Genomic DNA, 13,490 nt, shown 5'->3' with positions numbered 1-13,490 from the left:
ACTTCTAACACCTTCAGATATGTTTCTCTGTGTTGCAAAATAGGTTTTATTCATGCACAGACTGCAATTTTTATTTTGGACCGATTTTCAGCCTGCATTGCCAGAACCAAGTTTGTTATGTGCTGAAAAGCTGTTTTCTGACATTTCAGGCTCTAACTTCAAAAATCATGCAAAACACTTCTAACACCTTCAGATATGTTTCTCTGTGTTGCAAAATAGGTTTTATTCATGCACAGACTGCAATTTTAATTTTGGACCGAGTTTCAGCCTGCATTGCCAGAATCAAGTTTGTTATGTGCTGAAACGCCGTTTTCTGACATTTCAGGCTCTAATTTCAAAAATCATGCAAAACACTTCTAACACCTTCAGATATGTTTCTCTGTGTTGCAAAATAGGTTTTATTCATGCACAGACTGCAATTTTAATATTGGACCGAGTTTCAGCTTGAATTGCCTGAACCAAGTTTGTTATGTGCTGAAACGCCGTTTTCTGACATTTCAGGCTCTAACTTCAAAAATCATGCAAAACACTTCTAACACCTTCAGATATGTTTCTCTGTGTTGCAAAATAGGTTTTATTCATGCACAGACTGCAATTTTAATTTTGGACCGAGTTTCAGCCTGCATTGCCAGAATCAAGTTTGTTATGTGCTGAAACGCTGTTTTCTGACATTTCAGGCTCTAACTTCAAAAATCATGCAAAACACTTCTAACACCTTCAGATATGTTTCTCTGTGTTGCAGAATAGGTTTTATTCATGCACAGACTGCAATTTTAATTTTGGACCGAGTTTCAGCCTGCATTGCCAGAACCAAGTTTGTTATGTGCTGAAACGCTGTTTTCTGACATTTCAGGCTCTAACTTCAAAAATCATGCAAAACACTTCTAACACCTTCAGATATGTTTCTCTGTGTTGCAAAATAGGTTTTATTCATGCACAGACTGCAATTTTAATATTGGACCGAGTTTCAGCTTGAATTGCCTGAACCAAGTTTGTTATGTGCTGAAACGCCGTTTTCTGACATTTCAGGCTCTAACTTCAAAAATCATGCAAAACACTTCTAACACCTTCAGATATGTTTCTCTGTGTTGCAAAATAGGTTTTATTCATGCACAGACTGCAATTTTAATTTTGGACCGAGTTTCAGCCTGCATTGCCAGAATCAAGTTTGTTATGTGCTGAAACGCCGTTTTCTGACATTTCAGGCTCTAACTTCAAAAATCATGCAAAACACTTCTAACACCTTCAGATATGTTTCTCTGTGTTGCAAAATAGGTTTTATTCATGCACAGACTGCAATTTTTATTTTGGACCGAGTTTCAGCTTGAATTGCCTGAACCAAGTTTGTTCTGCGCTGAAACGCTGTTTTCTGACATTTCAGGCTCTAACTTCAAAAATCATGCAAAACACTTCTAACACCTTCAGATATGTTTCTCTGTGTTGCAAAATAGGTTTTATTCATAAACAGACTGCAATTTTAATTTTGGACCGATTTTCAGCCTGCATTGCCAGAACCAAGTTTGTTATGTGCTGAAAAGCTGTTTTCTGACATTTCAGGCTCTAACTTCAAAAATCATGCAAAACACTTCTAACACCTTCAGATATGTTTCTCTGTGTTGCAAAATAGGATTTATTCATGCACAGACTGCAATTTTAATTTTGGACCGAGATTCAGCCTGCATTGCCAGAATCAAGTTTGTTATGTGCTGAAACGCCGTTTTCTGACATTTCAGTCTCTAACTTCAAAAATCATGCAAAACACTTCTAACACCTTCAGATATGTTTCTCTGTGTTGCAAAATAGGTTTTATTCATGCACAGACTGCAATTTTAATTTTGGACCGAGTTTCAGCTTGCATTGCCTGAATCAAGTTTGTTATGTGCTGAAACGCCGTTTTCTGACATTTCAGGCTCTAACTTCAAAAATCATGCAAAACACTTCTAACACCTTCAGATATGTTTCTCTGTGTTGCAAAATAGGTTTTATTCATGCACAGACTGCAATTTTAATTTTGGACCAAGTTTCAGCCTGCATTGCCAGAATCAAGTTTGTTATATGTGCTGAAACGCCGTTTTCTGACATTTCACTCTCTAACTTCAAAAATCATGCAAAACACTTCTAACACCTTCAGATATGTTTCTCTGTGTTGCAAAATAGGTTTTATTCATGCACAGACTCCAATTTTAATTTTGGACCGAGTTTCAGCCTGCATTGCCAGAATCAAGTTTGTTATGTGCTGAAACGCTGTTTTCTGACATTTCAGGCTCTAACTTCAAAAATCATGCAAAACACTTCTAACACCTTCAGATATGTTTCTCTGTGTTGCAAAATAGGTTTTATTCATGCACAGACTGCAATTTTTATTTTGGACCGAGTTTCAGCTTGAATTGCCTGAACCAAGTTTGTTCTGCGCTGAAACGCTGTTTTCTGACATTTCAGGCTCTAACTTCAAAAATCATGCAAAACACTTCTAACACCTTCAGATATGTTTCTCTGTGTTGCAAAATAGGTTTTATTCATGCACAGACTGCAATTTTAATTTTGGACCGAGTTTCAGCTTGCATTGCCTGAACCAAGTTTATTATGTGCTGAAACGCCGTTTTCTGACATTTCAGGCTCTAACTTCAAAAATCATGCAAAACACTTCTAACACCTTCAGATATGTTTCTCTGTGTTGCAAAATAGGTTTTATTCATGCACAGACTGCAATTTTAATATTGGACCGAGTTTCAGCCTGCATTGCCAGAATCAAGTTTGTTATTTGCTGAAACGCCGTTTTCTGACATTTCAGGCTCTAACTTCAAAAATTATGCAAAACACTTCTAACACCTTCAGATATGTTTCTCTTTGTTGCAAAATAGGTTTTATTCATGCACAGACTGCAATTTTAATTTTGGGCCGAGTTTCAGCTTGCATTGCCAGAATCAAGTTTGTTATGTGCTGAAACGCCGTTTTCTGACATTTCAGGCTCTAACTTCAAAAATCATGCAAAACACTTCTAACACCTTCAGATATGTTTCTCTGTGTTGCAAAATAGGTTTTATTCATGCACAGACTGCAATTTTAATTTTGGACCGATTTTCAGCCTGCATTGCCAGAACCAAGTTTGTTATGTGCTGAAAAGCTGTTTTCTGACATTTCAGGCTCTAACTTCAAAAATCATGCAAAACACTTCTAACACCTTCAGATATGTTTCTCTGTGTTGCAAAATAGGTTTTATTCAAGCACAGACTGCAATTTTAATTTTGGACCGAGATTCAGCCTGCATTGCCAGAATCAAGTTTGTTATGTGCTGAAACGCCGTTTTCTGACATTTCAGGCTCTAACTTCAAAAATCATGCAAAACACTTCTAACACCTTCAGATATGTTTCTCTGTGTTGCAAAATAGGTTTTATTCATGCACAGACTGCAATTTTAATATTGGACCGAGTTTCAGCCTGCATTGCCAGAATCAAGTTTGTTATTTGCTGAAACGCCGTTTTCTGACATTTCAGGCTCTAACTTCAAAAATCATGCAAAACACTTCTAACACCTTCAGATATGTTTCTCTGTGTTGCAAAATAGGTTTTATTCATGCACAGACTGCAATTTTAATTTTGGGCCGAGTTTCAGCTTGCATTGCCAGAATCAAGTTTGTTATGTGCTGAAACGCCGTTTTCTGACATTTCAGGCTCTAACTTCAAAAATCATGCAAAACACTTCTAACACCTTCAGATATGTTTCTCTGTGTTGCAAAATAGGTTTTATTCATGCACAGACTGCAATTTTAATTTTGGGCCGAGTTTCAGCTTGCATTGCCAGAATCAAGTTTGTTATGTGCTGAAACGCCGTTTTCTGACATTTCAGGCTCTAACTTCAAAAATCATGCAAAACACTTCTAACACCTTCAGATATGTTTCTCTGTGTTGCAAAATAGGTTTTATTCATGCACAGACTGCAATTTTAATTTTGGGCCGAGTTTCAGCTTGCATTGCCAGAATCAAGTTTGTTATGTGCTGAAACGCCGTTTTCTGACATTTCAGGCTCTAACTTCAAAAATCATGCAAAACACTTCTAACACCTTCAGATATGTTTCTCTGTGTTGCAGAATAGGTTTTATTCATGCACAGACTGCAATTTTAATTTTGGACCGAGTTTCAGCCTGCATTGCCAGAACCAAGTTTGTTATGTGCTGAAACGCTGTTTTCTGACATTTCAGGCTCTAACTTCAAAAATCATGCAAAACACTTCTAACACCTTCAGATATGTTTCTCTGTGTTGCAAAATAGGTTTTATTCATGCACAGACTGCAATTTTAATATTGGACCGAGTTTCAGCTTGAATTGCCTGAACCAAGTTTGTTATGTGCTGAAACGCCGTTTTCTGACATTTCAGGCTCTAACTTCAAAAATCATGCAAAACACTTCTAACACCTTCAGATATGTTTCTCTGTGTTGCAAAATAGGTTTTATTCATGCACAGACTGCAATTTTAATTTTGGACCGAGTTTCAGCCTGCATTGCCAGAATCAAGTTTGTTATGTGCTGAAACGCTGTTTTCTGACATTTCAGGCTCTAACTTCAAAAATCATGCAAAACACTTCTAACACCTTCAGATATGTTTCTCTGTGTTGCAAAATAGGTTTTATTCATGCACAGACTGCAATTTTAATTTTGGGCCGAGTTTCAGCTTGCATTGCCAGAATCAAGTTTGTTAAGTGCTGAAACGCTGTTTTCTGACATTTCAGGCTCTAACTTCAAAAATCATGCAAAACACTTCTAACACCTTCAGATATGTTTCTCTGTGTTGCAAAATAGGTTTTATTCATGCACAGACTGCAATTTTAATTTTGGACCGAGTTTCAGCCTGCATTGCCAGAATCAAGTTTGTTATGTGCTGAAACGCCGTTTTCTGACATTTCAGGCTCTAACTTCAAAAATCATGCAAAACACTTCTAACACCTTCAGATATGTTTCTCTGTGTTGCAAAATAGGTTTTATTCATGCACAGACTGCAATTTTAATATTGGACCGAGTTTCAGCCTGCATTGCCAGAATCAAGTTTGTTATGTGCTGAAACGCCGTTTTCTGACATTTCAGGCTCTAACTTCAAAAATCATGCAAAACACTTCTAACACCTTCAGATATGTTTCTCTGTGTTGCAAAATAGGTTTTATTCATGCACAGACTGCAATTTTAATTTTGGGCCGAGTTTCAGCTTGCATTGCCAGAATCAAGTTTGTTATGTGCTGAAACGCTGTTTTCTGACATTTCAGGCTCTAACTTCAAAAATCATGCAAAACACTTCTAACACCTTCAGATATGTTTCTCTGTGTTGCAAAATAGGTTTTATTCATGCACAGACTGCAATTTTTATTTTGGACCGATTTTCAGCCTGCATTGCCAGAACCAAGTTTGTTATGTGCTGAAAAGCTGTTTTCTGACATTTCAGGCTCTAACTTCAAAAATCATGCAAAACACTTCTAACACCTTCAGATATGTTTCTCTGTGTTGCAAAATAGGTTTTATTCATGCACAGACTGCAATTTTAATTTTGGACCGAGTTTCAGCCTGCATTGCCAGAATCAAGTTTGTTATGTGCTGAAACGCCGTTTTCTGACATTTCAGGCTCTAATTTCAAAAATCATGCAAAACACTTCTAACACCTTCAGATATGTTTCTCTGTGTTGCAAAATAGGTTTTATTCATGCACAGACTGCAATTTTAATATTGGACCGAGTTTCAGCTTGAATTGCCTGAACCAAGTTTGTTATGTGCTGAAACGCCGTTTTCTGACATTTCAGGCTCTAACTTCAAAAATCATGCAAAACACTTCTAACACCTTCAGATATGTTTCTCTGTGTTGCAAAATAGGTTTTATTCATGCACAGACTGCAATTTTAATTTTGGACCGAGTTTCAGCCTGCATTGCCAGAATCAAGTTTGTTATGTGCTGAAACGCTGTTTTCTGACATTTCAGGCTCTAACTTCAAAAATCATGCAAAACACTTCTAACACCTTCAGATATGTTTCTCTGTGTTGCAGAATAGGTTTTATTCATGCACAGACTGCAATTTTAATTTTGGACCGAGTTTCAGCCTGCATTGCCAGAACCAAGTTTGTTATGTGCTGAAACGCTGTTTTCTGACATTTCAGGCTCTAACTTCAAAAATCATGCAAAACACTTCTAACACCTTCAGATATGTTTCTCTGTGTTGCAAAATAGGTTTTATTCATGCACAGACTGCAATTTTAATATTGGACCGAGTTTCAGCTTGAATTGCCTGAACCAAGTTTGTTATGTGCTGAAACGCCGTTTTCTGACATTTCAGGCTCTAACTTCAAAAATCATGCAAAACACTTCTAACACCTTCAGATATGTTTCTCTGTGTTGCAAAATAGGTTTTATTCATGCACAGACTGCAATTTTAATTTTGGACCGAGTTTCAGCCTGCATTGCCAGAATCAAGTTTGTTATGTGCTGAAACGCCGTTTTCTGACATTTCAGGCTCTAACTTCAAAAATCATGCAAAACACTTCTAACACCTTCAGATATGTTTCTCTGTGTTGCAAAATAGGTTTTATTCATGCACAGACTGCAATTTTTATTTTGGACCGAGTTTCAGCTTGAATTGCCTGAACCAAGTTTGTTCTGCGCTGAAACGCTGTTTTCTGACATTTCAGGCTCTAACTTCAAAAATCATGCAAAACACTTCTAACACCTTCAGATATGTTTCTCTGTGTTGCAAAATAGGTTTTATTCATGCACAGACTGCAATTTTAATTTTGGACCGATTTTCAGCCTGCATTGCCAGAACCAAGTTTGTTATGTGCTGAAAAGCTGTTTTCTGACATTTCAGGCTCTAACTTAAAAAATCATGCAAAACACTTCTAACACCTTCAGATATGTTTCTCTGTGTTGCAAAATAGGTTTTATTCATGCACAGACTGCAATTTTAATTTTGGGCCGAGTTTCAGCTTGCATTGCCAGAATCAAGTTTGTTATGTGCTGAAACGCCGTTTTCTGACATTTCAGGCTCTAACTTCAAAAATCATGCAAAACACTTCTAACACCTTCAGATATGTTTCTCTGTGTTGCAGAATAGGTTTTATTCATGCACAGACTGCAATTTTAATTTTGGACCGAGTTTCAGCCTGCATTGCCAGAACCAAGTTTGTTATGTGCTGAAACGCTGTTTTCTGACATTTCAGGCTCTAACTTCAAAAATCATGCAAAACACTTCTAACACCTTCAGATATGTTTCTCTGTGTTGCAAAATAGGTTTTATTCATGCACAGACTGCAATTTTAATATTGGACCGAGTTTCAGCTTGAATTGCCTGAACCAAGTTTGTTATGTGCTGAAACGCCGTTTTCTGACATTTCAGGCTCTAACTTCAAAAATCATGCAAAACACTTCTAACACCTTCAGATATGTTTCTCTGTGTTGCAAAATAGGTTTTATTCATGCACAGACTGCAATTTTAATTTTGGACCGATTTTCAGCCTGCATTGCCAGAACCAAGTTTGTTATGTGCTGAAAAGCTGTTTTCTGACATTTCAGGCTCTAACTTCAAAAATCATGCAAAACACTTCTAACACCTTCAGATATGTTTCTCTGTGTTGCAAAATAGGTTTTATTCATGCACAGACTGCAATTTTAATTTTGGACCGAGTTTCAGCCTGCATTGCCAGAATCAAGTTTGTTATGTGCTGAAACGCCGTTTTCTGACATTTCAGGCTCTAATTTCAAAAATCATGCAAAACACTTCTAACACCTTCAGATATGTTTCTCTGTGTTGCAGAATAGGTTTTATTCATGCACAGACTGCAATTTTAATTTTGGACCGAGTTTCAGCCTGCATTGCCAGAACCAAGTTTGTTATGTGCTGAAACGCTGTTTTCTGACATTTCAGGCTCTAACTTCAAAAATCATGCAAAACACTTCTAACACCTTCAGATATGTTTCTCTGTGTTGCAAAATAGGTTTTATTCATGCACAGACTGCAATTTTAATATTGGACCGAGTTTCAGCTTGAATTGCCTGAACCAAGTTTGTTATGTGCTGAAACGCCGTTTTCTGACATTTCAGGCTCTAACTTCAAAAATCATGCAAAACACTTCTAACACCTTCAGATATGTTTCTCTGTGTTGCAGAATAGGTTTTATTCATGCACAGACTGCAATTTTAATTTTGGACCGAGTTTCAGCCTGCATTGCCAGAACCAAGTTTGTTATGTGCTGAAACGCTGTTTTCTGACATTTCAGGCTCTAACTTCAAAAATCATGCAAAACACTTCTAACACCTTCAGATATGTTTCTCTGTGTTGCAAAATAGGTTTTATTCATGCACAGACTGCAATTTTAATATTGGACCGAGTTTCAGCTTGAATTGCCTGAACCAAGTTTGTTATGTGCTGAAACGCCGTTTTCTGACATTTCAGGCTCTAACTTCAAAAATCATGCAAAACACTTCTAACACCTTCAGATATGTTTCTCTGTGTTGCAAAATAGGTTTTATTCATGCACAGACTGCAATTTTAATTTTGGACCGAGTTTCAGCCTGCATTGCCAGAATCAAGTTTGTTATGTGCTGAAACGCTGTTTTCTGACATTTCAGGCTCTAACTTCAAAAATCATGCAAAACACTTCTAACACCTTCAGATATGTTTCTCTGTGTTGCAAAATAGGTTTTATTCATGCACAGACTGCAATTTTAATTTTGGGCCGAGTTTCAGCTTGCATTGCCAGAATCAAGTTTGTTAAGTGCTGAAACGCTGTTTTCTGACATTTCAGGCTCTAACTTCAAAAATCATGCAAAACACTTCTAACACCTTCAGATATGTTTCTCTGTGTTGCAAAATAGGTTTTATTCATGCACAGACTGCAATTTTTATTTTGGACCGAGTTTCAGCTTGAATTGCCTGAACCAAGTTTGTTCTGCGCTGAAACGCTGTTTTCTGACATTTCAGGCTCTAACTTCAAAAATCATGCAAAACACTTCTAACACCTTCAGATATGTTTCTCTGTGTTGCAAAATAGGTTTTATTCATAAACAGACTGCAATTTTAATTTTGGACCGATTTTCAGCCTGCATTGCCAGAACCAAGTTTGTTATGTGCTGAAACGCTGTTTTCTGACATTTCAGGCTCTAACTTCAAAAATCATGCAAAACACTTCTAACACCTTCAGATATGTTTCTCTGTGTTGCAAAATAGGTTTTATTCATGCACAGACTGCAATTTTTATTTTGGACCGAGTTTCAGCTTGAATTGCCTGAACCAAGTTTGTTCTGCGCTGAAACGCTGTTTTCTGACATTTCAGGCTCTAACTTCAAAAATCATGCAAAACACTTCTAACACCTTCAGATATGTTTCTCTGTGTTGCAAAATAGGTTTTATTCATGCACAGACTGCAATTTTAATTTTGGACCGATTTTCAGCCTGCATTGCCAGAACCAAGTTTGTTATGTGCTGAAAAGCTGTTTTCTGACATTTCAGGCTCTAACTTCAAAAATCATGCAAAACACTTCTAACACCTTCAGATATGTTTCTCTGTGTTGCAAAATAGGTTTTATTCATGCACAGACTGCAATTTTAATTTTGGACCGAGTTTCAGCCTGCATTGCCAGAATCAAGTTTGTTATGTGCTGAAACGCCGTTTTCTGACATTTCAGGCTCTAACTTCAAAAATCATGCAAAACACTTCTAACACCTTCAGATATGTTTCTCTGTGTTGCAAAATAGGTTTTATTCATGCACAGACTGCAATTTTAATTTTGGACCGAGTTTCAGCCTGCATTGCCAGAATCAAGTTTGTTATGTGCTGAAACGCCGTTTTCTGGCATTTCAGGCTCTAACTTCAAAAATCATGCAAAACACTTCTAACACCTTCAGATATGTTTCTCTGTGTTGCAAAATAGGTTTTATTCATGCACAGACTGCAATTTTTATTTTGGACCGAGTTTCAGCTTGAATTGCCAGAACCAAGTTTGTTATATGTGCTGAAACGCCGTTTTCTGACATTTCACTCTCTAACTTCAAAAATCATGCAAAACACTTCTAACACCTTCAGATATGTTTCTCTGTGTTGCAAAATAGGTTTTATTCATGCACAGACTCCAATTTTAATTTTGGACCGAGTTTCAGCCTGCATTGCCAGAATCAAGTTTGTTATGTGCTGAAACGCTGTTTTCTGACATTTCAGGCTCTAACTTCAAAAATCATGCAAAACACTTCTAACACCTTCAGATATGTTTCTCTGTGTTGCAAAATAGGTTTTATTCATGCACAGACTGCAATTTTTATTTTGGACCGAGTTTCAGCTTGAATTGCCTGAACCAAGTTTGTTCTGCGCTGAAACGCTGTTTTCTGACATTTCAGGCTCTAACTTCAAAAATCATGCAAAACACTTCTAACACCTTCAGATATGTTTCTCTGTGTTGCAAAATAGGTTTTATTCATGCACAGACTGCAATTTTAATTTTGGACCGATTTTCAGCCTGCATTGCCAGAACCAAGTTTGTTATGTGCTGAAAAGCAGTTTTCTGACATTTCAGGCTCTAACTTCAAAAATCATGCAAAACACTTCTAACACCTTCAGATATGTTTCTCTGTGTTGCAAAATAGGTTTTATTCATGCACAGACTGCAATTTTAATTTTGGACCGAGTTTCAGCCTGCATTGCCAGAATCAAGTTTGTTATGTGCTGAAACGCCGTTTTCTGACATTTCAGGCTCTAACTTCAAAAATCATGCAAAACACTTCTAACACCTTCAGATATGTTTCTCTGTGTTGCAAAATAGGTTTTATTCATGCACAGACTGCAATTTTAATTTTGGACCGAGTTTCAGCCTGCATTGCCAGAATCAAGTTTGTTATGTGCTGAAACGCCGTTTTCTGGCATTTCAGGCTCTAACTTCAAAAATCATGCAAAACACTTCTAACACCTTCAGATATGTTTCTCTGTGTTGCAAAATAGGTTTTATTCATGCACAGACTGCAATTTTTATTTTGGACCGAGTTTCAGCTTGAATTGCCAGAACCAAGTTTGTTCTGCGCTGAAACGCTGTTTTCTGACATTTCAGGCTCTAACTTCAAAAATCATGCAAAACACTTCTAACACCTTCAGATATGTTTCTCTGTGTTGCAAAATAGGTTTTATTCATGCACAGACTGCAATTTTAATTTTGGACCGAGTTTCAGCTTGCATTGCCTGAATCAAGTTTGTTATGTGCTGAAACGCCGTTTTCTGACATTTCAGGCTCTAACTTCAAAAATCATGCAAAACACTTCTAACACCTTCAGATATGTTTCTCTGTGTTGCAAAATAGGTTTTATTCATGCACAGACTGCAATTTTAATTTTGGACCAAGTTTCAGCCTGCATTGCCAGAATCAAGTTTGTTATATGTGCTGAAACGCCGTTTTCTGACATTTCACTCTCTAACTTCAAAAATCATGCAAAACACTTCTAACACCTTCAGATATGTTTCTCTGTGTTGCAAAATAGGTTTTATTCATGCACAGACTCCAATTTTAATTTTGGACCGAGTTTCAGCCTGCATTGCCAGAATCAAGTTTGTTATGTGCTGAAACGCTGTTTTCTGACATTTCAGGCTCTAACTTCAAAAATCATGCAAAACACTTCTAACACCTTCAGATATGTTTCTCTGTGTTGCAAAATAGGTTTTATTCATGCACAGACTGCAATTTTTATTTTGGACCGAGTTTCAGCTTGAATTGCCTGAACCAAGTTTGTTCTGCGCTGAAACGCTGTTTTCTGACATTTCAGGCTCTAACTTCAAAAATCATGCAAAACACTTCTAACACCTTCAGATATGTTTCTCTGTGTTGCAAAATAGGTTTTATTCATGCACAGACTGCAATTTTAATTTTGGACCGATTTTCAGCCTGCATTGCCAGAACCAAGTTTGTTATGTGCTGAAAAGCAGTTTTCTGACATTTCAGGCTCTAACTTCAAAAATCATGCAAAACACTTCTAACACCTTCAGATATGTTTCTCTGTGTTGCAAAATAGGTTTTATTCATGCACAGACTGCAATTTTAATTTTGGACCGAGTTTCAGCCTGCATTGCCAGAATCAAGTTTGTTATGTGCTGAAACGCCGTTTTCTGACATTTCAGGCTCTAACTTCAAAAATCATGCAAAACACTTCTAACACCTTCAGATATGTTTCTCTGTGTTGCAAAATAGGTTTTATTCATGCACAGACTGCAATTTTAATTTTGGACCGAGTTTCAGCCTGCATTGCCAGAATCAAGTTTGTTATGTGCTGAAACGCCGTTTTCTGGCATTTCAGGCTCTAACTTCAAAAATCATGCAAAACACTTCTAACACCTTCAGATATGTTTCTCTGTGTTGCAAAATAGGTTTTATTCATGCACAGACTGCAATTTTTATTTTGGACCGAGTTTCAGCTTGAATTGCCAGAACCAAGTTTGTTATATGTGCTGAAACGCCGTTTTCTGACATTTCACTCTCTAACTTCAAAAATCATGCAAAACACTTCTAACACCTTCAGATATGTTTCTCTGTGTTGCAAAATAGGTTTTATTCATGCACAGACTCCAATTTTAATTTTGGACCGAGTTTCAGCCTGCATTGCCAGAATCAAGTTTGTTATGTGCTGAAACGCTGTTTTCTGACATTTCAGGCTCTAACTTCAAAAATCATGCAAAACACTTCTAACACCTTCAGATATGTTTCTCTGTGTTGCAAAATAGGTTTTATTCATGCACAGACTGCAATTTTTATTTTGGACCGAGTTTCAGCTTGAATTGCCTGAACCAAGTTTGTTCTGCGCTGAAACGCTGTTTTCTGACATTTCAGGCTCTAACTTCAAAAATCATGCAAAACACTTCTAACACCTTCAGATATGTTTCTCTGTGTTGCAAAATAGGTTTTATTCATGCACAGACTGCAATTTTAATTTTGGACCGATTTTCAGCCTGCATTGCCAGAACCAAGTTTGTTATGTGCTGAAAAGCAGTTTTCTGACATTTCAGGCTCTAACTTCAAAAATCATGCAAAACACTTCTAACACCTTCAGATATGTTTCTCTGTGTTGCAAAATAGGTTTTATTCATGCACAGACTGCAATTTTAATTTTGGACCGAGTTTCAGCCTGCATTGCCAGAATCAAGTTTGTTATGTGCTGAAACGCCGTTTTCTGACATTTCAGGCTCTAACTTCAAAAATCATGCAAAACACTTCTAACACCTTCAGATATGTTTCTCTGTGTTGCAAAATAGGTTTTATTCATGCACAGACTGCAATTTTAATTTTGGACCGAGTTTCAGCCTGCATTGCCAGAATCAAGTTTGTTATGTGCTGAAACGCCGTTTTCTGGCATTTCAGGCTCTAACTTCAAAAATCATGCAAAACACTTCTAACACCTTCAGATATGTTTCTCTGTGTTGCAAAATAGGTTTTATTCATGCACAGACTGCAATTTTTATTTTGGACCGAGTTTCAGCTTGAATTGCCAGAA

Source organism: Garra rufa, unplaced genomic scaffold (assembly GCF_049309525.1).
Source record: "Garra rufa unplaced genomic scaffold, GarRuf1.0 hap1_unplaced_001, whole genome shotgun sequence".
NCBI lineage: Eukaryota > Metazoa > Chordata > Actinopteri > Cypriniformes > Cyprinidae > Garra > Garra rufa.
Note: the sequence above shows the minus strand (reverse complement) of the source record.